This window comes from Scylla paramamosain, chromosome 16, assembly GCF_035594125.1.
Source record: "Scylla paramamosain isolate STU-SP2022 chromosome 16, ASM3559412v1, whole genome shotgun sequence".
In the NCBI taxonomy this organism is placed as follows: Eukaryota; Metazoa; Arthropoda; class Malacostraca; order Decapoda; family Portunidae; genus Scylla; species Scylla paramamosain.
This window is the reverse complement of record NC_087166.1, coordinates 1,002,501-1,022,392: the sequence shown is the minus strand read 5'-3', so window position 1 is coordinate 1,022,392 and position 19,892 is coordinate 1,002,501. Positions and strand designations below refer to the sequence as shown.

The following is a 19,892-nucleotide window of genomic DNA, read 5'->3' as shown; positions in this document are numbered from 1 at the left end:
GTTCTTATATTTTTCATTCTGTTTTTCCTCCTTTTTTGCTTTGTTTCCTTCGTTTCTTCCCTCCTTTCTGCGTTCTTTCATCTCTTTCTTCCTTCATGTTATATTTTTTTTCTCCTGCTCATCTTTTTCTCCTCTTCCTTCGTGTTATTATTTCTTTTCGTCTCGACTTTCGTGTTCTCTTCTTTCCTTCCTTCCTTCCTGTTATTTTTTTCTCTCTATTATCTTCTCTTCCTTCCTCCTATTATTTCTTTTCGTCTCGACTCTCCTGTTCTCTTTACCTGCTAACTTTCTTATTTTTTTCTCTTTTTTTTTTTCATTTTGTGGCCCTTTTCCTTTCCTCCTTTCCATTCAGTGTCTTCATTCCTCACGTCCTTCCTTTTCACCACAGATACTTCCTTCCTTCCTTGCTTCCTTCCTTCCTTCCTTCCTTCCTTCCTTCCTTCCTTCCTTCCTTCCTTCCTTCCTTCCTTCCTTCCTTCCTTCCTTCCCTCCCACAATCTTTACCTTTCGTTCTTTCCCTGCTGTCATCATTCTTCCTCCTCGCTTCCCTCCCGTCCTCACATCCTTTTCACTCTTATGGACACTTGCATTTCGCCTCCTTCATTCTTTTTTCCCTTCCATTTTTTTCCCTGGAGTCGTCGTCACCCTCAGAACACGTTGCCGGCCAATTACCATCCCCCCTTCCTTCCTTCCTTCTTTCTCCTCTCTCTTCCCTCTCCCCCTCACCTCGTCGTCTCCTTCCAAAGTTTCGGATGGTAATCAAGCTTGTAAACATAAACGGAAGGTCGTCAGATGTATTCAGGAACTCTTAAATTAACTATTTTTTTTTTTTACCTTGTTTCTCTTTCGTTTCTTTCTTTTTTTTTTGACAGTTTTGAGGGACTGGAAGGAAGGGAAGATGTGTGAGGATAAAAAAAAAAAGAAAAAGAAAGAAAAAAACGTATTTATAATCTGCCCCCATTTTCATTTTCAAGTCTTCCCTCATTAAAATGGATCAGAGGAAAGGGTTGTGAAATTTTTGGTGAATGATTAAAAAGGGAAAGACGCGACGCTAAGATGAAGAGCAAGAGGCAGCGGAGCGACCTGTGAGGGGGAAAAAAAGGAGGAAAACTGATGACAAGAGAGGAGGATGGAGGGAAAAATGACAGGGAAGACTTGGAGGAAAATACAGGACATGTGGGGAAAGAGACAGAAATAGAGCAGATTTTTGTATTTTACTCTGAGAAAGAAGATAAAAGGAAACTGGTGGAAATGATGGAAACAGAAAACGGTATATATATATTTTTTTTCTAGCTCAGAGGAAGATAAAGGGAATAAAATAATGGTGGAAGCAATAGAAATGGAGCAGAGTGATTTTGAACGTCGAGGGGAAACACGAAAGAAAAAGAAACAAGAGAAAAGGATAGAAATACAACAGGAATTATTATTTTTTTTAACTCTCAGAAAGCAAAAACTCGACTAACCATTCTTTAACCTAACCTAACCTAACCTAACGCATCCTAACCCAAGCTAACCTAACCTAACCTAACCTAACCTAACCTAACCTAACGCATCCTAACCCAAGCTAACCTAACCTAACCTAACCTCACCTAACCTAACTTAACCTAACCTAACCTAACCTAACTGAACTTAACCTAACCTAACTTAACCTAACCTAACCTAACCTAACCTAACCTAACATAACCTAACCCAGGCTAACCTAACTTAACCTAACCTAACCTAACCTAACCTAACTGAACTTAACCTAACTTAACCTAACCTAACCTAACCTAACCTAACGCATCCTAACCTAACCTAACCTAACCTAACCTAACCCAGGCTAACCTAACTTAACCTAACCTAACTTAACATAACCTAACCTAACCTAACGCATCCTAACCCAAGCTAACCTAACCAAACCTAACCTAACATAACCCAGGCTAACCTAACTTAACCTAACCTAACCTAACCTAACCTAACTTAACCTAACCTAACCTAACCCAGGCTAACCTAACTTAACCTAACTTAACCTAACCTAACCTAACCCAGGCTAACCTAACCTAACCTAACCTAACCTAACTTAACTTAACCTAACCTAACCTAACCTAACCTAATGCATCCTAACCCAGGCTAACCTAACTTAACCTAACCTAACCTAACCCAACCTAACCTAACCTAACCTAACCTAACCTAACCTAACCTAACCTAACCCAACCTAACCTAACATTACATAACGCATCCTGACCCAAGCTAACCTAACTTAATCTAACTCAACCTAACATAATGCGTTCTTACTTGGCTCTAAACTTGTAGCTTATTCACACTGTTTGGTTAGGTTACGTTAAGTTATTTTTTTGGTTAAAGTAAGCGTAGGTCTAGGGAAAAGTTTTTGTGTATTTTATATATTTATTTTATTTATTTAGTTGTTTATTTGTTTATTCTTTTTTGTTACATTGATTTGATTTGATTTACCTATTTATATACGTTTTATTTACATTTTTTTTACGTAAGCTTATTTTATTCTCCTCATTTATTTACCTTTGTGCTGATAGTGTTAAAGGCAGTGTATTGACTGACTCCTGCACCTTCCAGCCTCCATCCTCAAAGCACTTCAGAATATCCAGTTTTTCGTGAGTATTCAGTCAGTCCCTCCGTCCAGCAGCCCTCACCCTTATCCATCAGCCCCAGTATCTATTATATGGTCGATTATTCCACCAGTATCTATCCCAGGGCGGCTCATTCCCCTCGTCTGGTCCTGGCAGCAAGCTCGACCCCGCCACGCTATCGCCGCCTCCCTCCCTCGTGTCTGACAGAACATAAACAACATAGAGACACTCACGCCTCCCATTCTCGCCGTCAGTCTGAGCCGCCGAGATAACACTGCTTTTCCAGTTCACCTCCCCTCACTGCACTCCATTCCTCTCCACTGCACTTCACTCCACTCCTCTCCACTCCTCTCCTCTCCACTTCTCTCCTCTATCTCTACTCCACTCCTATTATCACTCTCAGTTAGTCAGTCTCTCTCTCTCTCTCTCTCTCTCTCTCTCTCTCTCTCTCTCTCTCTCTCTCTCTCTCTCTCTCTCTCTCTCTCTCTCTCTCTCTCTCTCTCTCTCTCTCTCTCTCTCTCTCTCTCTCTCTCTCTCTTTAATTTCAACTTGCTTTGTATTGCTTTCTGATGCCTCCATTCCTTGCCTAACCTAACTTAACGTAACCTACTCGTAAACTTGCCTAGATTAGCTTTACTAACCTAATCTTACCGTAACTAAAGCTTAATGTAACCTAACTAACCTTGATTAGCATAACTTTACTGGGCCATATTCTACCTTACCTTTCCCTACCCTACCTTACCTTACCTAAACTTATCTTACCTTATCTAATTTCATCTTATCCTACCTTACCTTACTTAACTTAAGCTAACCTAACCTAACCTAACCTTACCTTTCCCTACCATACCTTACCTTACCTAAACTTATCTTACCTTATCTAATTTCACCTTATCCTACCTTACCTTACTTAACTTAAGCTAACCTAGCCTAACCTAACCTAATGTAATCTAATCCACCTATCCTTGCCATACCTAACCTCACGTAATCTTACCTTACCTTAATCTAAATCTACTCTAGTTTACCCTGCAGTAAGTTGACACATCCTGACCTAACCTAATGTAAACCAGCCAGACACAGCACATCACTCTTTCTCAATACTCTCTCCGTCCCTGCCATTTTTCTTTCTTAACTCTTCTTACAACTTCTCCTCGCTGCCTTGTGTTTGCCAGAGTTTTGTCTTTGTTCTGCTCTCTATTGCTCTCAGATGTCTGTTTCTCATTCTATTGTCTGTATACTTTCGTTCTGCTACTTTTCGTTCTGTCAGTCTTAACTTACGCCTCCCCCCTCCCCCCGGCTTCGTGTTTCCCCAGCCTCTCGCCTTCTGTTCCTCTCCTTCTTTCTCTGTTTTTCCTTCTGTGTCATGCTGTGTTCTTATTTGTCCTTCTTCTTATTCGTATTTTCCTGGTTCTTTCATTTTTTTCTTTCTCTTCCTTATTTTTCGTGTTTTTCTTGTTTTTTTGTATTTGTATTTGTATTTATTTATTATTTATTATTTATTATTTGTATTTTGTATTATTTTTTGTATTGTATTTGTATTTGTATTTTGTGTATCTTTCCTCTTATCCGTCTCTCTCTCTCTCTTATTTTCTCATTCTTTTTGCTTTCTCCTTATTCCTCCTTACTTTTCATTATTTTCCTTGTTTTGTCGTACTGTTTTCCTGTGTATCTTTCTTATTCGTCTTTATTTTTTTTTTTATCTTCGTTCCTCATTTTTTTCTTTACCTCCTCTTTCCCTTTTACTGTTTCCTTCTGCATTTGTTGACTTTCTTCCACCTGTTCTTCTTTCCTTCTTACTTGTATCTCTTCTGTCTTCCTGCATCTTGTTATTACTCTCTCTCTCTCTCTCTCTCTCTCTCTCTCTCTCTCTCTCTCTCTCTCTCTCTCTCTCTCTCTCTCTCTCTCTCTCTCTCTCTCTCTCTCTCTCTCTGTGTTTATCTCTTTCATCATTCAGTCATCTTTTCTTCCTTATTTTTCCCTCTTCCCCTTTCATGCACATTTTCTTGCACCTTGCATCTCGTGGCTTCAAATTCTCCTTTCCCGTGACCCTCTCAGCATATTTCTTTCTCTTTCATTTTTCTTCGTTTTTTTTATTTTTTTTATATTCTGTGCCATCTCGTCGTAGCTCTTCCGTCCCCGTTCTCTCTCTCTCTCTCTCTCTCTCTCTCTCTCTCTCTCTCTCTCTCTCTCTCTCTCTCTCTCTCTCTCTCTCTCTCTCTCTCTCTCTCTCTCTCTCTCTCTCTCTCTCTCTCTCTCTCTCTCTCTCTCTCTCTCTCTCTCTCTCTCTCTCTCTCTCTCGACTTCCCATTTCCTCGTATTACCTTCGTTCAAATTCTTTTTCACTTTTTTTCTACTCCATTCCTCTCTTCCTCTGTCACTTTCCTCTCCGCCCAAACTTCATTGCATTTTTTTTTATTTCCTGTTTTTTTTTCCCTTTGTAATTCAGAGTCTCTATTTCCTCCCCGTGCCTCGTTTTCTTTCCTTCCTTCCTTTACTTATCCTATTACCTTTCGTGTTTCGTGTATTTTTCTCTCTCTCTCTCTCTCTCTCTCTCTCTCTCTCTCTCTCTCTCTCTCTCTCTCTCTCTCTCTCTCTCTCTCTCTCTCTCTCTCTCTTCCACTTTTATTGCCACACGATTCCTCTTCCTTTTTCGTCTCCTCTCTCTTAATACCCTCATTTCATTTCTTCTCGTGTTTTTTTTTCCCCTCTCTCTGCCACCTTCCCATTCTTCTTTCCTCTCTCTACTTTCTCCCTTTTTTTTTTCCTTTCTTTGCTGTAATCATTCTCCATCTAACTCCTTTTTATTGCTACTCTTTCTTCATTTAATTGTGTCATTCCATTTGTGTTCATTCAGTTTTCATCGTCTTTTATCTACTTCTCATTTCCTTTTTTTTCTATTTGTTTTCCCCCCTGCGTTTTTTTTTTTTTTTCCTCCATTTCACCTTTTTTTTGTGTGTGTTTGGTTCTGTCTCCTTTGCTTTCGTTCTCTACTGCTGGTGTTGTCAATATTTCTGTTAGTCTTCTTCCTTCTCTTCTCTTTCCTCTTGTCTTCTCATCTTCTACTTCCTTCGTTTTGTCTTGTGTCTTATTCTCGTTTCTCCTTATTCCCTTTTTTTTATTTCACTCCTTTCTTCCTATCCTTTTCTTCCACTTTCTTCCTGTCCCTTTCCTTCCTTTACTAATCCTCTCCTCTTGTTATCCGTCCGTTTCCCCCTCCATCTCTGCATCTCTATTCTTTTTTATCCTTCACTTCTCTCTCCTGTCTTCGTATTTCTCTCCTCGTCTTCTCATGACTTTCACTATTCTTTTCCTATTTTGTTCTCTTCTGTTTACTTCTTTTTCTTCATTTCTGCTTCCTTATCCTTCATTTTTATTTTTTTTCATTTCTCTTTCTTTGTTACGTTTCTTCTTCGTAATTTTCTTCCCTCTTCATTGTTTTACTATTTCTCTTTCATTCCTTCATCCATTCTTCTCCCTTTGTCATTTTTTTTCATTTTCTTCCTTTCCATTCCTCTATCTATAATTTCTGTTTTTTTCTTTTCTCTTCCATTCCTGCATTTAATTTCCCACGTCCTCCGTTTCTCTTCTCTCCGTTTTCTTTCCGTGTCTTTATTCATTCCCTCCTCTCCCACTTCCCTGTCCCTCTCTTTTCTTCCCTCCCTGTTTCTGTTGCTTTCCTCTTCTCTCCTCTTACATCTTCGGTTTTTCTAGTCTCTCTCCTCTCTCTTCTTCTTCACTTATCTCCTTATCCATTACCTTCTCCCCTTTTCGTTTATCAACACCTGTTTCTACAGTTTTCCTTCTTCACTCCTTCTTCCACTTCTCCACGTCCCTCGTTTCTCTTTTCTCTTCCTGCACCGCCTCCTCCATTCCGCCATTCACTCCTGTCCTTCCTCCCGCTCTTCTCTTTCTCTTTTCCTCCTTATTTCTTTTGCTTTCCTTTTCTCCACTCCTTCATTCTTCTTTCCCTCCTTTTTTTCTGTTTTCCTCCTTGTTTTCATCTGCTTCACTTCTCCCTTCACTTCCCACGCCCTTCGTTTCCCTCCTCTCCCTTCTCTTTTCCTCTCCTGTCTCCTGTTCCTCCTTCACCTCCGCCTCTCCCGTGCCTTTCCGTCGCTTCCCTCCCAGTGCATCCCGTCCCGCTGGCTCCCACAGTTGGCTCCATTGGGATTAACACAGCAGCATAGTCAAGTCCCATTTCTGGCCGTGACAACTCAATCCACGTCTAGAATGAAACACAAATAACACGCCCTTTATACGTAGCTTGAGTCCCCCCCTCTCTCTCTCTCTCTCTCTCTCTCTCTCTCTCTCTCTCTCTCTCTCTCTCTCTCTCTCTCTCTCTCTCTCTCTCTCTCTCTCTCTCTCTCTCTCTCTCTCTCTCTCTCTCTCTCTCTGGGTAGTTTCAAAGGCGGTTTGCAAGGAAAAGGCGGCTTTGGTTATCATTCCCTGGGTCTTGTGAAAATATTGGTCGCTGAAGTACCTACTGTCAGGTTTGGGTTGGGTTGGGTTAGGTTAGGTTGGGTTCAGTTAGCTTAGGTGATGTTTAATTAAGTTAGGTTTTGTTTAAATGTGGTTATGTCAGTTTGGCTTGGTTTGGTATTTCAGGTTCGGTTCGGTTAGGTTTGGTTAGGTTAGGACTGGTTGGGTTCTGTTAGACGAGAAGCGTTATGATACATTAAAGTAAACCCTTTCCCTTAATAAAGTTTTTTTTTTTCATGTCTTTTTTATTCTGCCAGTTGTTAGATAAGACTTGATTAGGTTAGGTCAGGTCAGGTCTGGTGAGGATAAAGGCAGATAAAAAGTCATTCTTTTTTTATGCTGACTAATAAAAATACGATTAGATCACTGTGAGGTTACGTCATGCTGGGCTCCATTAGACATAGGCTAGACCTGCTAAAACTCCATAGATTTCTAAACTTTTTATTCATATTCATTTATTACATTTTTCTTTCTCTCAAGCTGCTCCTCTTGAACGGTAAATGATTAGTAGATACGGAAAAAGTCAGTGTTTCCCCCTTGCCACGTTTTCATGATGCCAGTAGAGTGAATATTTTAATGGGTGACTCGGGGAGCTTCTCTTTTAGTCTCCCCTCGAAGAACTAAAGAATATTCCGTTTTTTGTGGGTATTCAGAAGTGGACTATATATCTGATTTTTTCCCGTCCCTGGCACAGAAGGAGACTTATAAAAGGGAATTGGATCCCATTTTTCCTTTTTCCTGGTGGCAATGGATTCCTTAACCAGCTTCCTATTGCGCACAGCTGTCCACCTCCACTCTCCCTCCTTCCTTCCTTCCTTCCTTCCTTCCTTCCTTCCTTCCTTCCTTCCTTCCTTCCTTCCTTCCTTCCTTCCTTCCTTCCTTCCTTCCTTCCTTCCTTCCTTCTCTCTCTCTCTCTCTCTCTCTCTCTCTCTCTCTCTCTCTCTCTCTCTCTCTCTCTCTCTCTCTCTCTCTCTCTCTCTCTCTCTCTCTCTCTCTCTCTCTCTCTCTCTCTCTCTCTCTCTCTCTCTGTCTCAGCTACGCCATTTATTTGCTCTCTCTCCCTCCCTCTCTCCCTCCCAAGTCACTCCATTCATCTCCCTCCCTCGTTCCCTCCGTTAGTCACTTCATCTTACATGCCTTTCTCCCTCCTTCCCTCCCTTCCTCTCTTTTCTTCCCATAACCCAGTCCTCTCATTAATCCCACCCTCCCTCTCTCCCTTCCGTGCCTCCCTGCCTCCATCCCCTCCCTCCCTATCACACTACTTCTCTTCCTGTCCTCTGCCTCCTCCTTGCCTCCCCACACTTCTTCCTTATCCCTCTATTTCCCAGCCTCCGCCTCCTCCTCCTCCTCTTCTTCTTCTCCCAGACATCATTAAACAGATCAGAGGCGCAGTGATCTCTGTCCCATTTTTCTTTGACACGCCATCTGTCGTCTCTCCGCTCCCTGCATGCTGATCAGAGGCGTGCCAGTAATCTTCTCTAGGCCGTCCTTGTTAAGTCTCTTCTTCCTTGCCTGCCCTCTTGTTCTCTCCTCCCCTTTCTCTCTCTCTGTCTCTTGGTTTGGTTTGTTTATAATTGTAAGGTACTGTTCAGTGATTTTTCTTCTTTTCATTATTTTTTTCGTGTTTTTTTTCTTTCCTTCTTAATTTTCTTTCTTATTTTTTGTGATGTATTAATTTTTTGTTGTTTTGTTGATAGCATTCACCGTGAAGCAGACAGGGACTGGGAGAGTGCAAGGCGACGCGTTTAGTGGAGCGGCGAGCCACGGACGCCACTCATGAATGACAAAGACGGTTGTTCCCTGACCGCCACGTTTAGTAGTGGAAGTGTTTGCACCGTGTTCGAAAAGTGTTGTAGCTCGTGTGGAGAGAAATGCGTCTTTTCGTCAAGGGTGTTTGTCTGTTCTCGCTCACCAGTCAAAAGTGTAACGGAAACGAGGAAAAGACGAGGAAATAGGGTGAAAAATGACCTCGAGTTTCCCTGTCTCCTTTCTGCCTCGCCTTTCCAAAGATGTGTGATTTTATTTATTGATTTAAAAAAAAGCAGTTGTAGTTAATGTTTTGGGAGGGTAAAAATAACGTATTGAAAAGGGGTCCTCCTCCTCTTCCTCCTCTTTTTTTTTTTTTGTAGTTATTGTAGTGAATAGATCATTTCTCTTTCATCCTTTCCTATCACATCTTAGCCTTTCCTTCTCCCTATGCTCTCTTGTTTTCCTTCCTTGAACCCTAGTGTCCTCCAGCCTCTAACTCTTAGAATCTGTAGTGGTAGTGGTAGAATAGACACACAGACAGCCTCGTTAGGCCCAGTAGGGCTGTTGCTGTCTGTTCTTTCCTTTGTATTCATTTGTATTTCTCCTCCTCCTCCTCCTCCTCCTCCTCCTCCTCCTCCTCCTCCTCCTCCTCCTCCTCCTCCTTCTCCTCTTATCCCTTTAAATTTTCTCTATTTTCAAATGCATGTATGATATATGCGTTGTCCTTCTTATTTCTTCCTCCACACTCATTTTTTCCCTTCATCTCCCCTAATATGTTTTTTTCCGCCTGTTTTTCCTTCTTCTCCTGCACCTCCTCCCTCTCTTTCCCTTTATTAATTCGTCTCTCTCTCTCTCTCTCTCTCTCTCTCTCTCTCTCTCTCTCTCTCTCTCTCTCTCTCTCTCTCTCTCTCTCTCTCTCTCTCTCTCTCTCTCTCTCTCTCTCTCTCTCTCTCTCTCTCTCTCTCTCTCTCTCTCTCTCGCTCTCGCTCTGAATTGATGAAGAAATTAGGGAAACAAAAATAAAGGAAAAAAAGGAGCCCACCTGAAACGAATGAAGAGAAAAAGAATAATTAATGAGAAAATGAGAAACGTACACAAACAATGCAATTTTTTCAGCTTTTTCTTCTTTTTTTTATTTATTTTTTTCCTCTTTTGTTCCTTTACGTTCACTTTTATTGCTCAATTAATAAGTGAGCGAAATCGTATTTGTTTCTTTTCGTTGTTTCATTGCCTTCATTGAGACTGTTATCCTCTCTTCCCTACTCAAGTTTTTCTATTCCTCCTCCTCCTCCTCCTCCTCCTCCTCCTCCTCCTCCTCCTCCTCCTCCTCCTCCTCCTCCTCCTCCTCCTTCGGGCATTTTTACAACCAGGACTTAATAGAATGAGGCTCAATATGACAAAATCATGTTACAATCCCATTAGCAACTGTGCATTCCTACCTCCCTGTTGTGGTGGTGGTTAATGTGGCGGTGGTGGTGGTGGTGATGGTGGTGGTGGAGGTGGTGGTGATGGTGGTGGTGTGATAGCATGCAAAGGGAGGAATGAGGAACGGTTTCAAAGAGGGGTGATGATATAGATACAGCACGTGGGAGGGGAGAGTGAGGGGTGAGTTAGAGGAGTAGGATAGGGTAGGAGGAGGAGGAAGAGGAGGAGGAGAAGGAGGGAATGAATGAAACAGGTGATAAAAGAAGGAAAAATAGATGATTACGAAGGAGGAATAAGACGATGGGACGTGAGGGGAAAGGAGGGATGTGATAACGAAGGAAATGAAGTCGAAGAAATGTAGATTTGCACCAAGAGGGAGAGGGAAGATAGCGACTCCAGGAGGAAGGGGAGCGAGAGAGATGATGGAGTAATTAGCAAGAGGAGGAGGGAGTGGGTGATAAGAAGCTGTAATAAGCACACACTATCACACCCAAGACGAGGGGAGTGTGTGTGTGTGTGTGTGTGTGTGTGTGTGTGTGTGTGTGTGTGTGTGTGTGTGTGTGTGTGTGTGTGTGTGTGTGTGTGTGTGTGTGTGTGTGTGTGTAATTGTTCTCAGGTATATGTAAATAGATTTGTTTTAGAGAATATTTACCTTTTCCTCGTTAACTTAATGAACTCCACTACTGGTCATAATAATTATCGTTTTCGTACGGAGTTTTGAATGAGAATCTTCACTCATATTTAAGGAGTATCTTATTTAAACGTAACATTATCTACTTTACTTTTTAATTCGGTAATTTGTTGGGGTCAGTGAAACAGTTTAATTTAATCTAATGTGTATTTACTTAAGTGTACCGTACAGGACCCGAGTAAAGTTCATTTTGTCCTTGTTCTCTTTAAATGTGTGTGTGTGTGTGTGTGTGTGTGTGTGTGTGTGTGTGTGTGTGTGTGTGTGTGTGTGTGTGTGTGTGTGTGTGTGTGTGTGTGTCCCTGTCTGTCTGTCTCTTTGTCTGTGTCTGTGTGTGCGTGTGTGTGTGTATGTATATGCATTCCAAGTACATCCACTCCAGCTTCTTAACAGCCGGAGGGAAATTGCGGCACATTTCTCCTCTTGGATCCTTGCTCACATTTTTTGAGACGGAAGGAACCCAGCGAACCTAATTTCTGGCCCTAACAACGTGCAGTCTGTCAGGGCGCCGGAATACCTAATTACGCGCTGGGGACTCGGGGAAAAGCAAATGTGTTCGAGGCGGAGCTGTGTGCTGTGAATTCTGATTGGGATTTTGGAAGCTGTGACTCTGGGAGGTGGTGGAGTCTGGGAGGTGATTGGGGGGTATTAAGAAAAGATAATGGAGGTGATAGTGATAGTGATTAGGGAAGGTAGTGAAGGTGTTAAATGAAAGTAAAGGAGGTTTGGACGAAAATGACTCGAAAGAACATCACATTCTAGAGGAAAAAGAAAAATAAACACGAATTTGTGAGAGAAAAGGATGCATTGTGACAGTATGGGAAGGTGATAGAGGTGTGAAGGTCATACAGGCGTCGAGAGGTGGCAATCTAGGGTGGTAGTTCAGTGTCAGTAAGCTTCGTTTTGTTGAAGAATGAGTGTGTCTGGTTGTTACTCCTTCTGATGTGCTTTGCTGCTTAGCTCTGTCATCAGTTAGTGTTCTTTCTGTACTTTAATTTGTGTCTGTCTCTCTTTGTTCCTCTCTCTCTCTCTCTCTCTCTCTCTCTCTCTCTCTCTCTCTCTCTCTCTCTCTCTCTCTCTCTCTCTCTCTCTCTCTCTCTCTCTCTCTCTCTCTCTCTCTCTCTCTCTCTCTCTCTCTCTCTCTCTCTCGTTTAGTTCTGCTCTCCCTAGAATTATGAGATACGAAAAGTCATGATTTTTAGATAAGTGGGTCGAAAAGGAGGGAGGGATGGAAGGAACGAGGGAAGAAAGGAAGGAGAAGAGGAAGAAAATGTGTCATAAAGGAGAAAAATCATGTGGCCTTATCCATCCTCATCCACTTCTTATGTATAACAACCTCCCATCCACCACTACAATCTCTACATCTTCTATCCTCCCGCCCCAGCCAACCTACGCACCCAGGACCATCCCGACCTTCCGTCATTTGGGCTTTCTTTGGCCCTCCCTCCCTCCCTCCTTAATTAAATCAGCAGGATCCACGGCCACTCACAACGGTGAATCAACCATACAATTCAATTTAAGGCAAAGATGAAGCCTGGTAAATGGGTTGTCCCCGCAGAGCACGCCACTCGCGCCCACTCCTGAAGGACCTCATACTGCTTCTCTTCCTACCTCGCGTGCCTCACTCACCTTCCCTGTGTTGTTAGCGTGGTTTGGTAATGCGGTATTTAGTGGTGCTTTGATGAGGGTGTTGTGGAATGTAAGGAATAAAGCTTCAGTGGACAGTAACACGAATATAGCATTATAAAAGATACGGGGAGAAATGACTGGCTCTCTTCCTGCCTCGCGTGCCTCATTCATAATAATTTGATAATGCGGTATTTAGTGGTGCTTTAATGAGGGTACTGAGGAATGTAAGGACAAGGTACAGTGGAGAGTGTACCACAGAAAGCGTAGATAGAAGAATGACATGTATTCCTGACTCACGCCTTAAGCACCTTGTCTGTGTTCTTAGGTCTTAGTAATGCGGTGCTTACATGAGGACGGTGAGGAATGTAGGGAATAAAGGTATAGGGGAGAGTGACACAAATGTACCATAAAGAAGATACGGAAAGAAATGACTGCCTCTCTTCCTGCCTCGTTCACCGCAGCGGACCTTGATAATAAGGTGTTTAGTGGTGCTCAGGTGACAGTGGTGAGGAGTGTAAGGCGTTAAGGTACAGGGGGAAAGTATAGCACAGGAAAGGTACAGGGAAGAGTGTAGCACAAGAACGTTATAGGGAAGATGGTGCAGGAGGAAGTACGGGTGGAAATAGTGCGGGGAAAAAAATGTTACAGGAATTAGTGGTATGTGAATAAATGGTACAGGGGAAAAAGAATGGTAAGAAGAATGATACAGGAGAAAAAGGCATAAGAGGAAATGACACAGGAAAAATGGTGCAGGAAACATTGACACGGGGAAAAAAGAGTGCAAGGAAATATGACGCAGAAAAGAAAAAAAAAATCATGAAAACCTGTGCGCTATTTTCATTTTTTTTTTTTTATTTTTTCTGGTGACAGTCCTTCATACAGCACTTACTCTGGGGACAAGGGGTGAGGCAGAGTCACTTAGTTTCCCTCACATTTCCGCAATCGCCTTTAAAGAATACCATAGGAAATATCATAGAAACTTAACTGTTCTACTTCATTTCCTCCTTTCCCTCCATCAGATCTCACTCACTCGTCTTAATGCAAAACAATACAACACGTACCTTCCTGTCATCACCCAGCTTTCCACTACGGGATCAAATGCTTCTATATAAATTCCTACCTTGCATATTCCACCCACCAGAACCCCACCATGAAAATTTTACTCCATAGAATTTGCCCTAGAGATAAGCTCCCCCAAACTCCCCCAAACTAACCTAAACCAGTATAATTGAGGAATATACCTGCGTAATTAGTGGCCCCGTTGTAGAAGGTGAATAGTCGTAATTACCTGCATGTAGTTAATTAGCTCCCCACTAGAAAATACCGCGTATCTACCATAGCATACATAATTAACAGAATTCTGGTATTGGGTAAGAAGTAGTTTACATAGAGAAAGGAGACACGTGTATGTGTATGTGTGTGTGTGTGTGTGTGTGTGAGAGAGAGAGAGAGAGAGAGAGAGAGGGGGGGGGGGACAATGCATGCCACCTGGTCTTGTAGAGGAGAGCTGTCACAAACATCAACTCCACACTGACATTGAAAGGGGATTGGAAGGAAGAAAACGTACATTTTCAGATATACAGTCACACGTTTACTGGTCACAAAAACGCATCTATGTACATAATGATACAAAACAAGGGCACTCAAATGGAAACACGAACATTGGAACCAGAAACTAATAGTAATTAAAAAAAAGAAAATGGTCTGAATTGTAAGGACAAATATTAAGGCAGGAAACCAAGTAAATAGTAAAGGAAGAAGAGAATAAATGGAAAATTCGCCACAAGTACAGACCTGAGCATCAAAATAAGAGCTTACCTGTCCAGCTTCTTGTGAGAGGTTAATTAATTTTACCTGTGCGTTTATTACCACACTGTGACTTTCTTACCTGTATAAAAAAAAATGTAAGTAAAAAGAAAAAAAAACTATTATCTCCTGAAAAACGGCAACGATGTAACAGTAATTGAGTTTCCCCTTGCAAACATTACTACAATTACTATTATTTTTACATTGCTAGCGGGTCAAGGGGGGACAAAACACACCAGTCTCCAAAGGCCCGTCGTAATGGAGGTAAGTAAAAAAGTAAGTAAAGTAATTAAAAAAGAAAAAAAAAACTCAATTGTCTCCTGAATTACTATTATTTTTATTACAATTACTATTATTTTTACATTGGTAGCGGGTCAAGGGGGGACAGAACACACCAGTCTCCAAAGCCCTGTCATAATGGAGGGTTGAGAGGAGGCCAATTCACTTCCCTTATAAACACGAGTCCCATTACCCTCCAGTTTACAGAAGCCTCGTGTTGAGTGATCGTCTTCATTCTGTTTTCATTCTGCACTGTCTTCGGGTTACTGTTCTCTCTCTCTCTCTCTCTCTCTCTCTCTCTCTCTCTCTCTCTCTCTCTCTCTCTCTCTCTCTCTCTCTCTCTCTCTCTCTCTCTCTCTCTCGACTATACTGTGGCATTTTATTAGGAATAGGCAAACTTTCAATAAGAATGGAAGGCAGATGTTGATAGAGTTGGAAGTTTGACTAATAATAATAATAATAATAATAATAATAATGATAATAATAATATGTAAAAGAAGATAACAATGATGGTGACGGTGATGATAGAGACGCGAGGAAGTATTTACAGTGGCGGGAGGCAGGAGTGAGCAGTGAGAAGCTGAACCTGTGAAGTCCAGAGGTAGTGATTCACTTTGGCTTAGAGAGAGATAACCTAATTCCAATAGAAACAAACGGAACTGATACCTCATCGAACCCTGGAGAGTCACTTTTAATGCCTTGAAATAGTGTGTTAAGTGGGACTCAGGGAACACGGAACGGGAAGGACAAATGCGGGACAACAAAACACCAACACAACTCCGTGAACCACCAAAAGATTCAACAAGCTATTAACTGTAACGGGTTGTAACGAGTCTTCGCTGTGTTGTCCTCCCGTCTCTCTCTCTCTCTCTCTCTCTCTACAGTTACGTGCGGTAGTGTCAGTTAGACGCTCACCTCCTGGACACAAGCCTTAGTAATACCTTAGTAATACCGCCTCCTCCCACGTGGTTACGAAGGGACGCCCGTCGCTCCCAAACACCCGCACGGAGGGTGAGGGCCAAACGGGCGCCCTGTCGCCTTCCTGAACAAGAATCTTGATAATACCGCCGCGCGTGGAAGGCGCCCTACGCAGCCTCCTTCCACGTATTTACGAAGGGACGCCCGTCGCTCCCAAACACCCGCACGGAGGGTGAGGGCCAAACGGGCGCCCTGTCGGGTGCTGGCGGTTCCTCGGTGCTCGCGGCGAGCCGTGCCTCGCTCTCAATCCTCGCGGTTAATGTCTTGTAGCAGCCTCCGTGACGCAGGCACACCCGTCGCTCCCAAACACCCGCACGGAGGGCGAGGGCCAGACGGGCGTCCTGTCTTTGCTCTTTCTTTAGTTGTGTTTTCTACTCTAAACTTATAACTAGGACTTTTTTTGTATTTTTTTTTTTTTTTTGTATTTTTTTTTTCCTTGTATATATATATATATTTTTTTTCCGTTTTTCAATTAATTCTTCAGTGGGCGTTTTTTTTCTCAGCGGGCGCAGCTGCAGCGGCAGGCGGGTACGCGTGATGCCATCTCAGTGTGCAGCTGCTTGATGACCTGGATGAGCGCATCCAGCGATGGCCGCTGCTCAGGGAGGGGCCGCCGCGCCTTCTTCACCCACTCCTTGAAACGCCACATCGCCGGGCCCGCGACGGGGCGGTCCTGCCAGCCCGGCACGCGGAGGATGAACCACGCCACGGAGAACACGTCGGAGGCCGCCGAGCACGGGTGTGAGTCCCGCAGCAGCTCAGGCGCAATCCAGGGGAATTTGCGCTGCTTTGCGGCGATATCCCCGTCTGTCTTGTAGAAGCCGCGCGTGCCCACCGGCTCGGCTAGGCCCAGGTCGATGAGTGTGGCCTTCGGGCCGCTGGTCGCCTGTTTGACGCACACGTTATTGCTTTTAATATCGTTATGAGTGTAGCCCTCCTTGTTAACGCTTCGTACCGCGCGCGCCACCTGAAGGATGACGCGGAGGGCGTGTGTGAAGCACGCGCCTGAATGGAAGTAGTCCGCAGCGGTCTGGCCGGCGAAGCGCGTCACCAGCTGGCGCGTCTCCAGGCACACGCCCACCAGACGCTGCATGCCGTGGCCCTGCAGCCGCTGCAGGCACTTCGCTTCGGTGACGAGGGAGCGCAAGGAGTTTTTAAGGAAGGTCTTGATGACCACTTCCTTGCCCGCGTGCGGGTCCACGCCCTTGCAGCACGACCCGTAGCTCCCCGCGCCGAGACCCTGGCTGCCAGAACTGATCATCTTTCTCACGGTCTTCTCCTTCAGCAGCCGCACGCCGATGTGGGCAAGGTAGCGCCGGGCGCGCTCCTCGATAGAGTCGGTCCCGTGGAGCTTCGATGCTGGCTGAACGTGAGCATTTCCTTCCTCGCCTCGGTTTTTCGCTTTCTTCATTAGGCGCGGCTCGGGTGAGGGCGAGGCTCGTCTCTTGACCGCTGGGTGGCGCGTCGCGACGGGCATCTTAAAGCCCGTGTGGTTAGTCTTGCGTTCGTCTGCTGCGTGAAGCGCAGCAGACACGCGCTGCTCACTCTCCTTCTTCAGCCTCTTTGGCTGGTGTGGCGACGCCTCTGCCGTCCTCTTCTTAGCTGGACCTCCTGGACAAGGCTGAGGGCCTTGTCCAGGGGGCGGGTCGGCAGGGCGGAACAGCTGCCCTGCAGTGGGACTGAGAACTGTCACGCGCCATCCTCTCATGTCCTTCCGGTTCTTCTTGCACTGCTGGGGCGCCTCCTCATACGCCGCGGGCCTCTTGGTGGCCACATTCTTGGCAGGGTCACGAGTTGTTGGGTCTCGCATCATGTTTGCAGCAGAAGCAGTGCTCGTCCTCTTGTTTCTCGTCTTCTGGGTTGTGTGTGCTTGGTGTTTCTCTTCCAGCCTTGGGTGATCTGCTGTAGCAGTCGTGGTGAATCCTTCAGCCACTCCTCAGAGGCACCTGTGGTGCAGTAACTACTGAGTCTTAGACCCCCCTTCGTCAAAAAATATAAATATTACTTTTACAGCAAAAAGCTCAGCCAGCTTGGATCTAGATGTGAGGCAGCAGCTGTCCTCTCACGCCATTGGTTCCCGCACAGGTGGTGCCCAGGGTTGACGCCCCTGCACCACAAGTCTTGCTTCAGGCCTGTGGCCGCCCTGTCTGTCTGAATGGACGTATATTGTTCACTGAAAACCTTTCATTTATAATACTGATTACTGATAACCTTTTTTACTGTTGTTGCTGTTGGTATCTTTGTTGTTATTATTATTATTAATTTATTATATTATTGTTATTATTATTATTATTATTATTATTATTATTATTATTATTATTATTATTATTATTATTATTATTGTTATTATTATTATTGTATTTATTTTGATCGTGATAATTGTCACTGTCACTATGATAATTACTTGGAAAGCTCCACAATGTTAGTGAAGAAATCCCAGGTCAATAAATGTTGCTTATTCTCTCTCTCTCTCTCTCTCTCTCTCTCTCTCTCTCTCTCTCTCTCTCTCTCTCTCTCTCTCTCTCTCTCTCTCTCTCTCTCTCTCTCTCTCTCTCTCTCTCTCTCTCTCTCTCTCTCTCTCTCTCTCTCTCTTCCATGTAAGTTTATACGGAATGTTGACACTTCTACTAAAGCTGACGAACCCTTGTTAACGCGGCCAGGATTGTGTGTGTGTGTGTGTGTGTGTGTGTGTGTGTGTGTGTGTGTGTGTGTGTGTGTGTGTGTGTGTGTGTGTGTGTGTGTGTGTGTGTGTGTGTACACCCCTAGTTTACGGCAACACATTAATAAAGAAATGCGTTAAGTCCCCAAAGTTTTCCCTCACGTAATGTAAAAGATAAATAATGCCAAGCTCCTGAAGGTAAATATAGTGGCTGAGGGCTCGTTCGCTCGACTAAAGGGACAAAATGGGCCGCCCCTATTGGCTATCGGGAGAACTTTTAGAGGCGCGATAAAACGGGGTTCGAAATTGTGTTAAAAAAAGGGGAAGAAGAGAAGGAAGAGATGTGAGTAACCCCTTTAACGGGAATTCTGGTGCTGCGGGGAATTTGATGAGGTGTAGGAAGGCAAGAGGCGGAGGAGTCAGGTGAGCGGGAGAAGAAGGAGGAGGAGGAGAGATAGGGAGAGGAAGAGATGGACGGACGTACAGACAAACACGCAGACAAGGAGGCAAGTAGGCGAGGAGGCAGACGGACATAAAAAAAAAATAAAAAGTTTAAAGAAAATAAGAGGAGTGAATGAGCGCATGAAAAAGAGATTTGAGAAATGAAAGCAAAAGCGTAAGTGAAGGAAGATATGAAGGAGGAAGGAAAATGAGTAAGTGGAGGAAGTGGAGGAAGGAAGGAGTCAGGGAGGGAGGGAAGGAGGGAGAGGGTGAGAGTGAAGGATGCTAAGAATCTGCCTCCGTGCTGCGGGAGAAGCTTAAAGAGGGAAGTTGGCAAAGTTGGGGCGAGACGCGAGAAACTTTAGACGAGATGGTTTGAAGTTTACTTGTCCTGTAATAACATATCTTTGATTCTTTCGAAGATCCCAGACAGCGTGGGTTCGCCCTGGGCTGGTACAAGGCGTGTGTGTGTGTGTGTGTGTGTGAGAGAGAGAGAGAGAGAGAGAGAGAGAGAGAGAGAGAGAGAGAGAGAGAGAGAGAGAGAGATTAGCGGTATGTTGAGGTACAAAATATGATGAACTATAACAAGGGTATCTATTGCCATACATACCACCACAAGTAAACTAATGCGAAGAAAATTCAATACAGCAGACAAATAAGTAGGTAGACAGACAGACAGACAGGCAGGCAGGTAGATACACACACAGACAGTCAAGCAGACAAACAGACAGACGGACAGAAATAGATATACAGTACAAACATTTAAACACACAGAACACACTCAGACAAAACATCGTATTTACAGAACACGAGGTCACACAAGCAGAACTTTCTCCGTATCCGAAACTCGTGTAAAGCCCTCCCCTTCCTGCTCTTCCTCCCCCTCTTCCTCTTCCTCTTCTCCCCGCACCGCCCCACTACGCCGAAAGGGAGGGACGGGGAGGGAAAGACAGCAACACGTAGGCGAAGTGTTAAGCATCCCCCGGCTCAGTCTTTTCTTCAATAAACAGACTGCGGGTGTTGGGTAAATGGATTGAAATGTTGGATATTAAGAGAGAAGAGAGGATGTGTAGAGCAAAATGTAACGGAAAGACGATAGCTGTGATGATGGTGACATTAATGGTGGTAGTGATGGTGGTTATAGTCAGACTGGTGGTGAAAATTATGTTAATGTTGT

At 43.9% G+C, this 19,892-nt stretch overlaps 1 protein-coding gene across 1 annotated transcript in view; it reads left to right on the top strand.

Annotated features, from left to right (window-relative positions):
• LOC135107875 (cuticlin-4-like) overlaps positions 1-19,892 on the top strand; it is a 337,646-nt gene that overhangs the window by 67,919 nt on the left and 249,835 nt on the right. The window contains exon 3 of the mRNA XM_064018221.1: positions 2,572-2,609. The gene's annotated coding sequence lies outside the window, so the exon portion shown is untranslated. The remainder of the gene's footprint in view (positions 1-2,571; positions 2,610-19,892) is intronic.